General features: G+C 44.5%; 1 non-coding gene across 1 annotated transcript; it reads left to right on the top strand.

The window, feature by feature from the left end:
- The first annotated feature begins 562 nt into the window (after positions 1 to 562).
- On the top strand, positions 563 to 659 carry trnai-uau (transfer RNA isoleucine (anticodon UAU)). The gene is made up of 2 exons: positions 563 to 600; positions 624 to 659. It is a non-coding gene; the product is annotated as a tRNA-Ile (tRNA).
- The last annotated feature ends 18,479 nt before the right edge of the window (positions 660 to 19,138 follow it).

The raw sequence follows: 19,138 nt of genomic DNA, 5'->3' as shown, positions 1-19,138 counted from the left end.
CAAATCAACTCATGGGTTTGTTGCCGCGTCTGAAATGCGGCTCCGAACTGTCGCTATTAACAGAGGCAGCGCTGCAGGATCCTGTAATGATCTCTCACACAGTCGGTATCTCTGTAGATTTTGAGTGTTTGCAGAACAGTATAGAGAAAAGGAGAATACCGCGTGGCTGTAAATGTATTTTATTAATCTCTTCCTGCAAAACATGATTGAACCAGGGACCTGTTGTACTTTAGATGGAAGTGATAACCGCTACACGGGCACGAATAATGCGCAAAATTTTAAAACGTTTTTTTGTTTTGCATGTGATGACTTTTCATCGGTTCCCTTTTGCAGCCTGTATTTCAGGAGCTGGGTAATAATGTTCAGTGCTTATGACACCAGGATCTGGTGCAGCCTTTGGTAAATTCACCAGCTCGCTAACACATGAGAGTCACTCCTGCTTCACTCTTTCATATAAACCCAGCCAATGCGCTTCAATTAAACAACATTGCGCCCCCACAAGATTAGACAGCCTGAAATGTGCAAGTAAATGAGCACAGATAACTAACCCAAATTAAGCGCAGCTCTAGTGGCGCAATCGGTTAGCGCGCGGTACTTATATAACTAGTACCAGACTCGGAGAAATGCTGAGGTTGTGAGTTCGAGCCTCACCTAGAGCAGCCAATACCTTTGCTGTGCTCTATTTCGACCGGAGCAGAAGGTACAATTGTTTTTTCCGCTAACTATTCACTTATTAGCTGTTCCACGTGGGCCCTTAGGCTCCTCAGGCCCACCGTGTTCCAATAAGGGATGGGAGGTTTAAAGGAGCCCTTCAGAGGGAAGGTGGGGCCAGTTTTAACTGTTAAACCAGCAAATATCAGGCGAAGAATAATGTGCAGGAAATAGATTCGATTTCAAAGCAGTGACTAAGCCTTTGGCACAAGCGAGAAGATGTGTAAACTCACGAGTTATCTGTACAGGTTTCCGACATCATGTTGAACAAAAACAACGATTCACCTGAACATGATGTTGAGAATTACAAGGACGAAAGTTATGTAAAGACAATCGCCCAAACACCATATCCACAATTAGGTTGTCGCCGACCTTCTTGTTATGGGGAGAATAGTGAACATATTCAGGAAACTGCTCGGATAAAGAAGTCGATTTAGGAACAGATAAACATATTTCAAATTAATGAACACGACCTCTGCGAACTGGGTTCGCACAAGAGCAGAGAAACCTAATGCAACTTCGGAAATAAATCGGCGGCTCCTTGGTCTTGGGGCATGATTCTCGCGTGGGAAATTTCACAAATTAAAATGCGAGAGCTACTGGGCTCAAATCCCAGACGAGCCCCACCGCATTTAGATAAAACTCACCAACTCGGTCATCACAACTGGAATCGCTTTTCTTTAAAATAGACTAACGCACTAAATGATCCGGGATTGTGAGCACACCCGGTTTAAACAGACACAGAGTGATCCTTGACTGACCACGACCCCGCCCATTATAGACAGGCCTGATTATCAGTGCTTATGAAATAGATGGAAACATAACTGGTTTTTATAAAGGGCGGCCGATTACGATACGCGATTTTGCTAGGGCGCCAAGTTGAAGCTGAACTCTATATCATTTTTCCCTTTATCTCCGTCATTTCACTCCAGCCGAATGAACAGAGACCTGAGCACATAATCCAGGCTGACACTCCAGTGCAGTACTGAGGGAGAGCTGCACGGTCGGCAGTCCCATCTTTCCAGTAAGACGTTCAACCGAGGCCTCAGATCCCATGAGAGTATGCCAAAAAGAATGAGGATTTCTCCCCATTGTCCTGCCCATTATTTATCTCTCACCCAAAGTCACTAAAACAGAAAATCTCCTCATTAAGATTGATAAATATTTTTGAAATTACATTTCCTCCTGAACGATGAAGTTATGTTTCTGCTCCCTAATCATTTGGCTTTGTTTCCGCTAGTCTTACATTTGCTGCCAATCGCAGAGGAAGGAAGACAGGTAGGAATGATCCTCAATCTCTGATTCCCGTGTTCCCTTCATTCAAGAACTCCAGTGGCCTGTTTTAAATTGAACAAGATATGAAGAGTGCACAGACCTGAATCACCAGTGTGATTTTGACGAGATTGCGATTATAAAGCCTATTTTACGCAAAATTCAGTGAAATGCTCGGAAGGTTTATCAGCATCAATCGTGTAATGGAATAACGACGAGGACGGGATTCAAACCCACGCGTGCAGAACACAATGGATTAGCCTGCGCTCAACCATTCCAAGGGATATGGGGAGAAAGCACAGGACATGGTCCTGAAATTGGATGATCAGCCATGATCTCATTAAATGGCAGAACAGGCTCGAGAGGCCGAATGGCCTACTCCTGCTGCTATCTTCTATGTTTCTATTTCCTGCTTTTTGCTTCAAAGCAGAAATACTCTGAAAGAAAGTCCCCTTCACCGCTTGTCCTGCCCGTGCACACAGACCTACAATGTTGAAAATGTACAATCAGCTCATATAAGCAAAAGGCCTTCCGTTATCTTCAGGTGAGGGGCTGACAGAAATGGTCAGTTTGAAGGCAGATTCAGAACAGGGAAGAAGATGGTTTCACCTAGTTAATTAATCGACCGCGGCAGGACTCGATTCTGCAATCATCTGCTAACTGAACGATTCGCACCAAAGTCAAACCCCTAATCCACTTGGCCACGTGACCATTGCTGCCCGGATCTTCTCGTGATGGGGAGAATTGTGAGCAGATTCAGGGAAACGGCTCATATAAAGCAGTGGATTTTGGAAAATAGAAACATATTTCATATTAATGAACAGGTCCTCTGCGAACTGGGCTCACAACAGCGCAGGGAAACCTAATGCAACTTGGAGCCCAAAATCGGCGGTTCGTTGGTCGAGAGGTCTGATTCTCTCTCAGAGAATTTCGCTGCTTAAATAAATGCGAGAGATCCCGGGTTCAAATCCTGGGTTCAGGTCCCGGCCTGAACCCCGCCAACCTTAACAACGGGGTCATCACAGCTGAATTCGCATTCCTGTTAAAAAGACTTATACAAGTGATGATCCGTGACTGTGCACTCACCCGATTTAATCATAGGGTCATAATCGCACAGACGGAGGTAATTCGGCCCATCGAGCCAGTGCCGGTTCTCTGTAGTGCAATCAAGTCAGTACCATTCCCTCGCACTATTGCCGTATTTCTGCAAGTTTATTTCCCTCAAAAGCCTATCCAGTCTCCCCTTGAAAACATTCAGTGTCTCTGATTCCACCATTTTCAACGGCAGGAAATTGCAGGTCATCACCAGTGTGTAATTTTGTTTCTTCACACACCCCTGTATCACTTGCTTATAATCTTAAATCCCCTAGTCCTTGTACCATAAACTAGTGGGAAAAGCCGTTCCCAGTCTCGCCTATCGAAACCCGTCATTATCTTGTACACTTCTATCAAATCACTCCTCAACATCCTTTACTCTAATGAAAACAAATCCAGCTTCTCCAACCTCTCCTTGTAGCTAAGATCCCCCATCCCTGGAACCATTCTGGTAAATCTCCTCTGCACCATCTCAAGGGCCTTCACATTCTTCTTAAAGTGTGATGACCAGAACTGGACGCAATACTCCAGTTGTGGCCTAGCCAGCACTCTATAAAGGTTCAGCATAACTTCTCTACTTTTGTACTCAGTACCTCTATATATGAAGCCCAAGATCACAAATGCTCTGTTCTCCACTCTCTGAATATGTCCTGCCACCTCCAGGGACCTATGCACATTAACTCCCAGGTCCCTCTGTCCCTGCACATTATTTAAAACTGTGCCTTTAAGTGTATATTCCCTCTCCCTGTTCGTTCTGCCAAAATGCATCACCTCAGAATTCCCTGTATTAAATCCCATCTGCAACTTGTCTGTTCTGCTAGACTTTTTATGTCCTGTTGCAGTCGTTTGGCATCATCATCACTGTTTGTCACACCCCCAGGTTTGGTGTCATCGGCGAATTTATAAACTCTACTCCATATTCCAATATACAGGTCACTTATATATATAATAAAAAAGCAGTGACCACAGCACTGACCCTTGAGGAACAACACTGTCTACCATCCTCCAGTCTGAAAAACTGCCATTTATCTCAACTCGCTGTTTTCTGTCCTTAAGCCAATTCCTTATCCAAGCTGCCACTGACTCACCAATTCCATGAGCCTCAATTTTGTTAACCAGCCTTTTCTGTGGTACTATGTCAAACGCCTTCTGAAAATCCATATAGCCAACATCCATTGCATTCACTTCATCAATTGTCTCTGTTACTTCATCAAAAAATTCAATTAGATTAACCAAGCACATTCTGCATTTACACATCTGTGTTGGCTCTCCTTAATTAGCTTAAACTTCTCCAAGTGCCCGTTAATTTTTTCCTTGATTATTGTTTCTAAAACTTTACCCACCACTGATGTTAGACTGACCGGCCTGTAGTTATTGGATCATCCTTACATCCTTTCTTGACAAATGGTGTCACATTTGCCACTTTCAAGTCCTCAGGCACCTCCCCCGCATCTATGGAAGATTGGAAAATTATGGCAAGCCCTTCCTTGTCTCTAATAGGCCGCACCCCGCCTCTTACTACCCACTTACTGTTTGCATGCCAGTAGTAGATTTTTGAGTTCCATTTTATATTTCACGCCATTCTAATCTCATACTCCCTTTGCAATTCGTATTTGTATCTTCACATCCCCTTCTCAACTTATTATATTTGGACTGATTCTGCCTTAAAGAATTCGCCTGATATGCATCATACAACCTCCTTTCTTGTTTAAACAGAAAGGAGGTTGTATGATGCATTTAAGGTAAACATCCCCTTTAACCAGATAAAGAAAGATGTAGGAATGACAGCACGTGCCTTTTAAACAGACACAGAATGGTCCGGGACTAACAGCACATCCCTTTTAAACAGACACAGAATGATCCTGGCCTGACAGCACATCCCTTTTAAACAGGCACGGAATGATCAGGGACTGAGAGCAAATCGCTTTTAAACAGACACAGATTGATCCGGGACTGAGAGCACATCCCGTTTAAACAGACACAGAATCATCCGGGACTGGCAGCACATCCCTTTTAAACAGACACAGAATGATCCGGGGCCGACAGCACATCCGTTTTAAACAGACACAGAATGATCTGGGACTGACAGCACATCCCTTTTAAACAGACACAGAATGATCCGGGACTGACAGCACATCCCGTTTAAAAAGACACAGAATGATCCGGGACTGACAGCACATCCCTTTTAAACAGACATAGAATGATTCGGGTCTGACAGCACATCCCTTTTAAACAGGTACAGAATGATCCGGGACTGCCAGCACACCCCTTTTAAACATACATAGAATGATCCGGGTCTGACAGAACATCCCTTTTAAACAGACACAGAATGATCCGGGACTGACAGCACATCCATTTTAAATGGTCACAGATTGAACTGGGACTGACAGCACACCCTTTTAAACAGACACAGAATGATCCGGGATCGACAGCACATCCCTTTTAAACAGACACAGAATGATCCGGGACAGACAGCACATCCCGTTTAAACAGACACAGAATGATCCGGGACTGACCGCACATCCCTCTTAAACAGACACAGAATGATCCTGGACTGACAGCGCATCACTTTTAAACAGACACAGAATGATCCTGGACTGACAGCACATCACTTTTAAACAGACACAGAATGATCCGCGACTGACAGCACATCCCTTTTAAACAGAAACGGAATGATCCAGGACTGACAGCGCATCACTTTTAAACAGGCACAGGATAATCCGGGACTGTCAGCACATCCCTTTTAAACAGACACAGCATGATCCGGGACTGACAGCACATCCCGTTTAAACATTGACAGAATGATCCGGGACTGACCGCACATCCCTTTTAAACAGACACAGAATGATCCTGCACTGACAGCAGATCACTTATAAACAGACACAGAATGTTCCGCGACTGACAGAATATCCCTTTTAAACAGACACTGAATGATCCGGGACTGACAGCGCATCCCTTTTAAACAGGCACAGAATGATCTGGGACTGACAGCACACCCCTTTTAAACAGACACTGAATGATCCGGGACTGACAGCACATCCCTTTTAAACAGACACAGAATGATCCGGGACTGGCAGCACATCCCTTTTAAACAGACACTGAATGATCCGGGACTGACAACTCATCCATTTTAAACAGACACAGAATTATCCGGGACTGACAGCACATCCCTTTTAAAGAGATACAGAATGATCCGGGACTGGCAGCACATCCCTTTTAAACAGACACAGAATGACCTGGGACCGACAGCACATCACTTTTAAACAGGTACAGAATGATCCGGGACTGAGAGCACATCCCTTTTAAACAGACACTGAATGATCCGGGACTGGCAGAACATCCCTTTTAAACAGAAGCAGAATAATCGGGACTGACAGCACATCCCTTTTAAACAGACACAGATTGAACTGGGACTGATAGCACATCCCTTTTAAACAGACACAGAATGATCCAGGACTGACAGCACATCCCTTTTAAACAGACACAGAATCATCCAGGACTGACTGCACATCCCTTTCAAACAGATACAGAATGATATGGGACTGACAGCACATTCCTTTTAAACAGGCACAGAATGATTCGGGACTGACAGCACATCCCTTTTAAACAGACACAGCATGATCCGGGACTGACAGCACATCCCGTTTAAACATTGACAGAATGATCCGGGACTGACCGCACATCCCTTTTAAACAGACACAGAATGATCCTGGACTGACAGCAGATCACTTATAAACAGACACAGAATGTCCCGCGACTGACAGAATATCCCTTTTAAACAGACACTGAATGATCCGGGACTGACAGCGCATCCCTTTGAAACAGGCACAGAATGATCAGGGACTGACAGCACACCCCTTTTAAACAGACACTGAATGATCCGGGACTGACAGCACATCCCTTTTAAACAGACACAGAATGATCCGGGACTGGAAGCTCATCCCTTTTAAACAGACACTGAATGATCCGGGACTGACAACTCATGCATTTTAAACAGACACAGAATTATCCGGGACTGACAGCACATCCTTTTTAAAGAGATACAGAATGATCCGGGACTGGCAGCACATCCCTTTTAAACAGACACAGAATGATCCGGGACTGAGAGCACATCCCTTTTAAACAGACACTGAATGATCCGGGACTGGCAGAACATCCCTTTTAAACAGAAGCAGAATAATCGGGACTGACAGCACATCCCTTTTAAACAGACACAGATTGAACTGGGACTGATAGCACATCCCTTTTAAACAGACACAGAATGATCCAGGACTGGCAGCACATCCCTTTTAAACAGACACAGAATGATCCGGTACTTACAGCACATACCTTTTAAACAGACACAGAATGATCCGGGACTGGCAGCACATCCCTTTTAAACAGACACAGAATGATCCGGGACTGATAGCAAATCCCTTTTAAACAGGCACAGAATGATTCGGGACTGACAGCACATCCCTCTTAAACAGATAGAGACTGATCCGGGACTGACAGCACATCCCTTTTAAACAGACACAGAATGATCCGGGACTGACAGCCCATCCCTTTTAAACAGATACAGAATGATCCGGGACTGGCAGCACATCCCTTTTAAACAGATACAGAATGATCCAGACTGACAGAACATCCCTTTTAAACAGACACAGAATGATCCGGGACTGACAGAACATCCCTTTTAAACAGATACAGAATGAACCGGGACTGACAGCACATCCCTTTTAAACAGATACAGAATGATCCGGGACTGGCAGCACATCCTATTTAATCAGAGACAGAATGATTCGGGTCTGACAGCACATCCCTTTTAAACAGATACAAAATGATCCGGGACTGACAGCACAACCCTTTCAAACAGACACGGAATGATCCGGGACTGGCAGCACATTCCTTTTAAACAGACACAGAATGATCTGGGACTGACAGCACATCCCTTTTAAACAGGTAGAGAATGATCCAGGACTGACAGCACATCCCTTTTAAACAGAAACAGAATGATCCGGGGCCGGCAGCACATCCCTTTTAAACAGACACAGAATGATCCGGGACTGACAGCACATCCCTTTTAAACAGAAACAGAATGATCCGGGACTGGCAGCACATCCCTTTTAAACAGACACAGAATGATTCGGGACTGACAGCACATCCCTTTTAAACAGGCACAGAATGATCCGGGACTGACAGCACATCCCTTTTAAACAGAAACAGAATGATCCGGGACTGACAGCACAATCCTTTTAAACAGGCACAGAATGATCCGGGACTGACAGCACATCCCTTTTAAACAGAAACAGAATTATCCGGGACTGGCAGCACATCCCTTTTAAACAGAGACAGAATGATCCAGGACTGACAGCACATCCCTTTTAAACAGACACAGAATGATCCGGGACTGACAGTACATCCCTTTTAAACAGACACAGAATGATCCGGGACTGGCAGCACATCCCTTTTAAACAGAGACAGAATGATTCGGGACTGGCAGAACATCCCTTTTAAACAGGCAGAGAATGATCCGGGACTCACAGTACATCCCTTTTAAACAGACAGAGAATGATTCGGGACTGACAGTACATCACTTTTAAACAGTCACAGAATGATCCGGGACTGGCAGCACATCTCTTTTAAACAGAGACAGAATGATTCGGGACTGGCAGAACATCCCTTTTAAACAGACACAGAATGATCCGGGACTGACAGCACATCCCTTTTAAACAGATACAGAATGATCCGGGACTGACAGCACATCCCTTTTAAACAGACACAGAATAATTCGGAACTGGCAGCACACCCCATTTAAACAGACACAGAATGATCCGGGACTGACAGCACATCCCTTTTAAACAGACACAGAATGATCCTGGACTGACAGCACCTCCCTTTTAAACAGATACAGAATGATCCGGGACTGACAGCACATCCCTTTTAAACAGACACAGAATGATCCTGGACTGACAGCACATCCCTTTTAAACAGACACAGAATGATCCTGGACTGACAGCACATCCCTTTTAAACAGACACAGAATGATCCTGGACTGACAGCACATCCCTTTTAAACAGACACAGAATGATCCTGGACTGACAGCACATCCCTTTTAAACAGACACAGAATGATCCTGGACTGACAGCACATCCCTTTTAAACAGACACAGAATGATCCGGGACTGACAGCACCTCCATTTTAAACAGATACAGAATGATCCGGGACTGACAGCACATCCCTTTTAAACAGACACAGAATGATCCGGTACTTACAGCACATACCTTTTAAACAGACACAGAATGATCCGCGACTGGCAGCACATCCCTTTTAAACAGACACAGAATGATCCGGGACTGACAGCAAATCCCTTTTAAACAGGCACAGAATGATTCGGGACTGACAGCACATCCCTCTTAAACAGATAGAGACTGATCCGGGACTGACAGCACATCCCTTTTAAACAGACACAGAATGATCCGGGACTGACAGCCCATCCCTTTTAAACAGATACAGAATGATCCGGGACTGGCAGCACATCCCTTTTAAACAGATACAGAATGATCCAGACTGACAGAACATCCCTTTTAAACAGACACAGAATGATCCGGGACTGACAGAACATCCCTTTTAAACAGATACAGAATGAACCGGGACTGACAGCACATCCCTTTTAAACAGATACAGAATGATCCGGGACTGGCAGCACATCCTATTTAATCAGAGACAGAATGATTCGGGTCTGACAGCACATCCCTTTTAAACAGATACAAAATGATCCGGGACTGACAGCACAACCCTTTCAAACAGACACGGAATGATCCGGGACTGGCAGCACATTCCTTTTAAACAGACACAGAATGATCTGGGACTGACAGCACATCCCTTTTAAACAGGTAGAGAATGATCCAGGACTGACAGCACATCCCTTTTAAACAGAAACAGAATGATCCGGGGCCGGCAGCACATCCCTTTTAAACAGACACAGAATGATCCGGGACTGACAGCACATCCCTTTTAAACAGAAACAGAATGATCCGGGACTGGCAGCACATCCCTTTTAAACAGACACAGAATGATTCGGGACTGACAGCACATCCCTTTTAAACAGGCACAGAATGATCCGGGACTGACAGCACATCCCTTTTAAACAGAAACAGAATGATCCGGGACTGACAGCACAATCCTTTTAAACAGGCACAGAATGATCCGGGACTGACAGCACATCCCTTTTAAACAGAAACAGAATTATCCGGGACTGGCAGCACATCCCTTTTAAACAGAGACAGAATGATCCAGGACTGACAGCACATCCCTTTTAAACAGACACAGAATGATCCGGGACTGACAGTACATCCCTTTTAAACAGACACAGAATGATCCGGGACTGGCAGCACATCCCTTTTAAACAGAGACAGAATGATTCGGGACTGGCAGAACATCCCTTTTAAACAGGCAGAGAATGATCCGGGACTCACAGTACATCCCTTTTAAACAGACAGAGAATGATTCGGGACTGACAGTACATCACTTTTAAACAGTCACAGAATGATCCGGGACTGGCAGCACATCTCTTTTAAACAGAGACAGAATGATTCGGGACTGGCAGAACATCCCTTTTAAACAGACACAGAATGATCCGGGACTGACAGCACATCCCTTTTAAACAGATACAGAATGATCCGGGACTGACAGCACATCCCTTTTAAACAGACACAGAATAATTCGGAACTGGCAGCACACCCCATTTAAACAGACACAGAATGATCCGGGACTGACAGCACATCCCTTTTAAAAAGACACAGAATGATCCTGGACTGACAGCACCTCCCTTTTAAACAGATACAGAATGATCCGGGACTGACAGCACATCCCTTTTAAACAGACACAGAATGATCCTGGACTGACAGCACATCCCTTTTAAACAGACACAGAATGATCCTGGACTGACAGCACATCCCTTTTAAACAGACACAGAATGATCCTGGACTGACAGCACATCCCTTTTAAACAGACACAGAATGATCCTGGACTGACAGCACATCCCTTTTAAACAGACACAGAATGATCCTGGACTGACAGCACATCCCTTTTAAACAGACACAGAATGATCCGGGACTGACAGCACCTCCATTTTAAACAGATACAGAATGATCCGGGACTGACAGCACATCCCTTTTAAACAGACACAGAATGATCCGGGACTGGCAGCACATCCCTTTTAAACAGAGACAGAATGATTCGGGACTGGCAGAACATCCCTTTTAAACAGGCAGAGAATGATCCGGGACTCACAGTACATCCCTTTTAAACAGACAGAGAATGATTCGGGACTGACAGTACATCACTTTTAAACAGTCACAGAATGATCCGGGACTGACAGCACCTCCATTTTAAACAGATACAGAATGATCCGGGACTGACAGCACATCCCTTTTAAACAGACACAGAATGATCCTGGACTGACAGCACCTCCCTTTTAAACAGATACAGAATGATCCGGGACTGACAGCACATCCCTTTTAAACAGACACAGAATGATCCGGGTCTGACAGCACATCCCTTTTAAACAGACACAGAATGATCCGGGACTGGCAGATCATCCCTTTTAAACAGACACAGAATGATCCGGGACTGAGCACATCCCTTTTAAACAGACACAGAATGATCCGGGACTGACAGCACATCCCTTTTAAACAGATACAGAATGATCCGGGACTGACAGCACATCCCTTTTTAACAGACACAGAATGATCCGGGACTGACAGCACATGCCTTTTAAACAGATACAGAATGATCCGGGACTGACAGCACATCCCTTTTAAACAGATACAGAATGATCCGGGACTGTCAGCACATCCCTTTTAAACAGACACAAAATGATCCGAGACTGGCAGCACATCCCTTTTAAACAGACACAGAATGATCCGGGACTGGCAGCACATCCCTTTTAAACAGACACAGAATGATCCGAGACTGGCAGCACATCCCTTTTAAATAGACACGGAATGATCAGGGACTGACAGCACATCCCATTTAAACAGGTACAAAATGATCCGGGACTGACAGCACATCCCATTTAAACAGACACCGAATGATCCGGGACTGACAGCACATCCCCTTTAAACAGACACAGAATGATCCGGGGCTGACAGCACATCCCTTTTAAACAGACACAGAATGTTCCGGGACTGACAGCACATCCCTTTTAAACAGACACAGAATGATCCGGGACTGACAGCACATACCTTTTTAACAGACAGAGAATGATCCGGGACTGACAGCTCATCCCTTTTAAACAGACACAGAATGATCCGGGACTGACAGCACATCCCATTTAAACAGACACAGAATGATCCGGGACTGACAGCACATCCCTTTTAAACAGGTACAGAATGATCCGGGACTGACAGTACATCCCATTTAAACAGACACAGAATGATCCGGGTCTGACAGCACATCCCTTTTAAACAGGTATACAATCATGCGGTTTATTCTTGGGCCCCAAGTTGAAGACTTAATCCACTGTCATTTTTTTGTCTTCGCCATTTCACTCGAGCCGAATGAACTGAGTTTAGGTGTCAGCCGTGGTTCAGCGGCAGCAAACTCAAGCCCCACTCCAGAGACTTGAGCTCATAATCCGGGCTGAAACTCCAGAGCAGTACTGAGGGAGTGCTGCACTGTCGGCGGCACCGTCTTTCTGAAAAGACGTCACGCTGAGTCCTCAGATACCAGGGCACTATTTCGAAAAGAACGAGGATTTCTCCCCAGTGCACTGCCCATTATTTATCTCTCAACGAAAGACAAAAAAACAGATAATCTGGTCATTAATGTTGATAAAATCTTTTGAAATTATATTTGTTCCTAAAAGTTAACATTATATTTCTGCTGTCTAATCATTTGTTTTCCCGCTAGTCTTGCATTCTGTTTCAATCTCAGTGGAAGGAAGAGAGATGAAAAGGCGTACCTGCGATTCGCGATCTCTGTTCTATGTTTATGCAATGTTTCCGTGTTTATTTTAGTATTCGCATGAACAGCGCAGAGGCACAGACTGAAAAGCCCAGTGTGGCCAGTTATAGTTAAGGATTGGATTCGACCCCATGCGTCCAGAGCGCAATGGATTAGTGCGAATGGCCATCGGTTTTAATGGTCGGCTTTAGGCTGAATTCAGAGCAGAGAAGAAAATGTTTCGCCCAATGAGTTAATCACTCCGCTGCTCTCCCCCATAGTCCGACAAGATGTTCCATTCCGCCTGTATATTAGTAATTTAAGCCTTGCCATGAGCTAAGTGTCGCATGCTTGGGAGGAAAATGTGCATCTGGACAGCAGTATCTGCAGGGTTTTTATTTTAGCTCTCTTCACTCTTTAGGGTAATCAAAGCTAAGATCAACCAAAGCTTTAAACTTTTCATACAAATCGTTTTATTAGCATAATAATACAAGTTTTACAGAGAGAGATTGGTACAACCTTTAACTCAGTGGTGCAACTCAGAATTCAGAATGGTCAATTCTTCTGCTTCGGCAGAGGAAGAGATGAATTATGTGTTGGTGTCCTCCTTGGTGTTTTTCTGGTCAGTCTTCCAGATCTCCACTCCGTTTGTTTGTCTCCTGGCCTGTCTCCTGGAATGTGTTCTGCTTTTCACTTTAGAATGGCTGCTCTTGTACCATTGCTGCTGACAGAAACAAGCCTTCCAGTGAGTTTCCATTCTCTCTCTACCATGGTTACACAGAATGATGCTACCGGACAGCACCTAGTGTATGCGAAGATTCCTCAGTGACTATCGAGGCCTCCTTACCTGGAGCTTCCAGACAATCTGCAGAACACTTTTGGTATTCGGTCAGCAATACCACTTGAAGAAAGTGATCCAGGTCTCTCGGCAATCCTTTAGTTTCCTTAAAACCGGCTTTGAAAATTCCAAAATCCTCCCAGAGGGAGCAGATTGAAGACAATAAATTTTTTGAAGTAATTTATTACAATAATGAGAGAACCCGCTGCGAGCAGGGCGCAAACCTACGTGGGGAACCCCATTGTGATTTCAAGTCCAACGCCTTTAACCACTCGGCCATCGCAGCCACGAAAATATCTGCTCCAAGAAATTAAATTCTCTCATCGCTGACCCTGTTTATTATTGGCGATGACGGTTTCATGATATTTAATTTGCTGCAAATTCAGCAAAGTCCAGAAGAATCGCAGCGATCATTACAATAAAAGAAAACTTCCGATATTTAACGGTATGTAAGATGTTGAGAACAGTATGGAATATTCGGCAGGGTAATGAAAATAAACAGCAGAAACATTGTGTTCCGCTCCCACATGACACAGATCAGCCACAGCCTCTGCTCCCTGCCCGCCGGCTGCAGAAACCTTGTCTCCAGATTACAAACTGATTCTAGGTCGGAGATAAATATTCAGGGTAGAGCCTAAACACAGCGGGTGGGATCAAATAATAAAACAGTTATTTTAGACCAGAGACAGCGATAAATGTCCTATATTGCTCGTATGCATCAATGTGTGAATCTGACATTAAATGGGTTTAAATACAGTGGGGGGATTTAAAGTAGATTCGGGGCCAATAGTTTCCAAGTTGATCTTTCCTGTGTCTCTCTTGCCTCTCTCCCCCCTTCCTCCCACAGGCTGCCGGTTTTTAAACCTTGTTTTAAATCTGCTGCTTGCTGGGCCAGTGCATTTCATAGTCTCACAACACTTTCTACAAATATCAGTTCGCTGCTTGACTTCTCTATGTATTAGTTATGAATCACGTTGAGGTGAAATGGTGGTTTCTGTGACGTCAAATTAAAAAGCGGCCTATTGGAAACACGGTGGGATCACAGTGTTTTTGCACAGAATTGAACCTATATAATGCAAAATGGAACATTGTAATAATATTATTAATAATAATAATCAACTTTATTGTCATTGTTAGTGCACAAGTGCAGTACAACGAATTGTAGGCTTACGGCTCCCGAGAGTGTACATTTAGATTAAGACATTTAAACATTCAACATTCATTTGACTTGTAATACATTAACATAAACATAATAAAGTGCATTGGCAGATGTGCAGGCTTTAGAGTTTATTTGTGGAGTTCAGTAGGATGACAGCCCTGGGAAAGAAGCTGTTCCTAAATCTGGTCGTTCGGGTGCGAATGCATCTGTCGCGTCCCCCAGATGGCAGGAGGGCGAACAGACTGTGGCTGGGGTGGGTAGGGTCTTTGATGATGGACCGTGACCTCCGTAAACAGCGTTTCTGGTATATGTGCTCTGTGGTCGGTAGTCGGGTGCCGGTAATGCGTTGGGTAGTTTTGACTACCCGCTGCAGGGCTTTTCGTTCATAGTAGCTACAGCTGCCATACCATACTGTGATACAGTTCGTCAGGATGCTCTCTATTGTGCAGTGGTATAAGTTAGAGAGGATCAGGGGTGACAGGTTACATCCCTTCAGCCTCCATAGGAAATATAGACGCTGCTGGTCCTTCTTTACCAGAGAGGAGGTATTGAGGGACCAGGAGAGGTCTTCCGTGATGTGGACTCCAAGGAACTTAAAGCTGTCCACCCTTTCCACCACAGCCCCATGGGTGTGGATGGGGGTGTGCCTTCCGCCTTTAGACTTCCTGAAGTCCACAATGATTTATTTGGTTTTCTTGATGTTGAGGGCCAGGTTGTTATCGGCGCACCACTTCACGAAATGCTGGACCTCCTCCCTGTAGGTTGACTCATCGTTGTTGGTGATCTGGCCTACCGCCGTGGTGCATCACAATAAACAATATCTTGTTCTAAATGTTGGCTCATTAGTTCCCCAGTTTCAGAGGAAGAATTGTCTGACCCCTCATTTATTTCATGTAAGACACAAATACAGCTATTCATTTAGAATCAACCCACAGATTGAAACTGAGATAAACTCAGTGAGATACAGACAACATCGGAATACCTGGCGGAATAGACAGGAGAGATGAATCAATTCAAAACAGCCTCAGGCTCCAAGAGACAGTGACAGGTAGCGAGTAGATATCAGTAAGAGGAGGCAGAAGAGCCGAAGTCTGATTTGGTTCCATGGCTTAGCTGGCTGCAGCGCTTGTCTAGTTGGAACAGATGGATTCTGGGTTCGACTCCCAGCGAGGCTTTTTTGTCCTAATGAATCTCCAGGGGTGCGTTTCTTCTCTTGTGAAAGGGCTACAATCCTTTGAAATGTAACTGCGGCTGCATTTGTTCCCATTCTGGATTGCGGCTCCAGTCGCTGTGGGACGTGGGTCGAATTCCACCACTGTCAAAATTTCTGTCAGTACCGATTTTGGCATCTTCACCAAAAATCTATCTTTTCTAAGCAGCGCTATTCCTGAATTGGCTGTGGTTAGGGCAGCGCTGGAGCAATTGATGTGTGACGCCTGGATCGTCTAATGGTCTAGTACTCCACAATGTGGCCATAGCAATCTCGGCTCACATCCAAATCATTGTATAGCTCGCTTTATATCTACTGTTCTCTGTAGCGCCTGCTGATAGAACACAGCGAAAAATCAATCTTCACTACATCAAACTGCATTTTTTTTATTGATGGTGAGAACCTATTTACTCCTTCAAACCCCGCGTCCTCACATGCCTGAGCTTGATGCTCCATAATGCAAACCGGCCTCTTCTCCCAGCTATTTCTTCCGTCCACTATCTATAGCCCTCCTTTAGCTTCCTCCTTCTGTTTCTTTGTTACTTTCCTGCGGCATTACCTTAATCTAACATTCACTTTCACCTACTTACACCGTTAAGTTTGCTCTGTACCACCGCTGTCCCTGGTGGCACATGTCCCATTCGCAGCAATCTGAATTGATGCTTTGAAACCAGTCGATACATTTAGACCTGCGGGACCGCTCGACAGACAAGTATTCAGAAAGCAGGCTGGCCTTTGGAAGCAAAATTACCTGATTGCACGAGAAATGTTCTTGGCCTAATGGATAAGGAGTCTGACGTTGTTGCTAATCGTAATCAGGATTGCTGTCAGTCACGGATCATTCTATGTCTGTCTAAAACGGGTTTGCTCACAATCTTGCTTTGGTGTTTTACAGTTGCGAGAAATCCTGGGTTCAAATCCCGGGCGAGCCCCGCTAAAATTTAGACAAATCTCAGCTTCTTACAGCCAATCGACATTGCAGAAAATATAAATACTTTCCATTACAAACATGAGATTTCGTGTCATTTTGCACATATATTTCGAAATCATAGAGCTTCACTGAAGCAACTGACAACCAACCAACTGAGAAAAGTTAAAGTCCCCCAGCTGTATTCTGCTCGGTGTCTCATTGGACGCCTTGTACCCGTGTTCGATTCCGGCCAATGCAGGAACTTTACATTTTGCTTTCTGCACCCATGAGCTCGCCTGAATTGGGATAAACTTACATTCAGCGTCAATCTTCTTGAAACACCCTCTTCCCTGAATATTAGTCAGTCCTGCTTTCTCTAGCGCTGAAAGGATGTGAGAAGCTGGCTTGTGAATTGGTCCTATGGGTGCCGAATTCAAACCGTACAGGGTTCTGTACTGACTGGGAATCAAACCGGTGTGACCAGCCTGCCTGGTCTGATTAAAAGGGATGCGAACCTCATCTTTCGATCAGGCACATTACTGCCTTCCTGAATTAATGGAATGCCCTTTGCTTACAGAAGCCGATTCTACATTTTCACCATTGTCGATCTGGGTGCACGGGCAGGACAAGCTATAAAGGGGACTTTCTTGCACAGTATTTCTGTTTGGATACAAAAAGCAGGAAATTGAATGGCTGAGTTGTCTTATACCGGAGACTAGAGGTTAAGGCGATGGAATGTTAATCCATTGAGCTTATTTATTGTGTTGAATGTTTGATGCTGATAAACCTTCCCAGCATTTGACTGAACCTTACATAAAATTAGCTTTAAATTCTAATCTCGTCCAAACCACTGGTCTTGGCCCCTTCATTGTTCATACCTTGTTTAAATTAACACGGACAATTGGAATTCTTCCCCTTCTCGAATGAAGATGAAACAGGGATCGCAAATCAGGGAGAGATCTTTCTTCCTTCTTCCTTCAGTTCGTTCGGCTGGATTCCAATGACGGTGATAAAAAAATATGACATCCAAACAGAAACAATGTGCACGAATGCCCTCTTCACCGCAAGTCCTGCCAGTTACACCCGGATCCACAGCGTTGAAAATGTACAGTCAGCTTCTGTGAACAGATGGAATTTAGATATTTCCATTACATGAGGTCAATGATTGTTAGAAATGGTCAGGTGTAAAACTGGTCCGAACCAGGTTGGAACCCAGTGTGTAAACCGACCGTGGATGACTGGAAACTACAATTTTCTGATAAGATTATAACACCCATCAAACTTAAACACCTTATCCATTATGTGATGTGGTTATTATTATCTGATTTCTAATTGTTCTTGAAATGTCACTGAATTAACTGACTGGCGGAATCGCGTTAACTCGACGTGATCGCCTTGGCTCATCCTTGGTCCGAGTGGCGAGTGGTGCAAACAGATTTTGCAACTGAATCATTAATATTTTTCAAGGATGGGAAACTGCCCCCTACACTTCCAGTCACACAAGTGACCCCAGTCCCATCCTACTTTCATGATGCTTAATCCCCTCTGAGCTGGAGTGACGAACCATTTCAAGAAGGAGGTTCATCATCTGCTCAGCTGAAAAGTCAATCTGCAGGATGTCCAGCTCTGCCAGACTGCATGTTATTTCAGACAGCTTTCCAACTGGACACAAACATCCAACTGCCGACGGAGCATTGCTGACTAGTTCAAGTCAACAATGTAAGACTCTCATTACAAAACTAGTTTTGAATCTACGACTTATATTATCAAATAAGGTATTGCAGAATTAATAGCTCAACATTGTCGTCTGTCTCAGCATCCTCATATAATACATTCTAGAGCAGTCAACTGTACTGAAAATGTTGCGTGATTTTACTGTGACAGTGAAGAAGCATTTGAGTGAAGACATTGGCCACGAAGTTTTACCAGTTCTTGTCCTATATGCGTGGATGGAGAGATGGTGCAGGAGGGAGGTCTTTAGATTCCTGAGGCATTGGGACCATTTCTGGGGAAGGT

Source organism: Somniosus microcephalus, unplaced genomic scaffold (genome assembly GCF_052327205.1).
Source record: "Somniosus microcephalus isolate GS21.2 unplaced genomic scaffold, FLI_Smic_1.0 unresolved_chr1, whole genome shotgun sequence".
NCBI lineage: Eukaryota > Metazoa > Chordata > Chondrichthyes > Squaliformes > Somniosidae > Somniosus > Somniosus microcephalus.
This window is presented reverse-complemented; position numbering and strand designations above follow the sequence as displayed.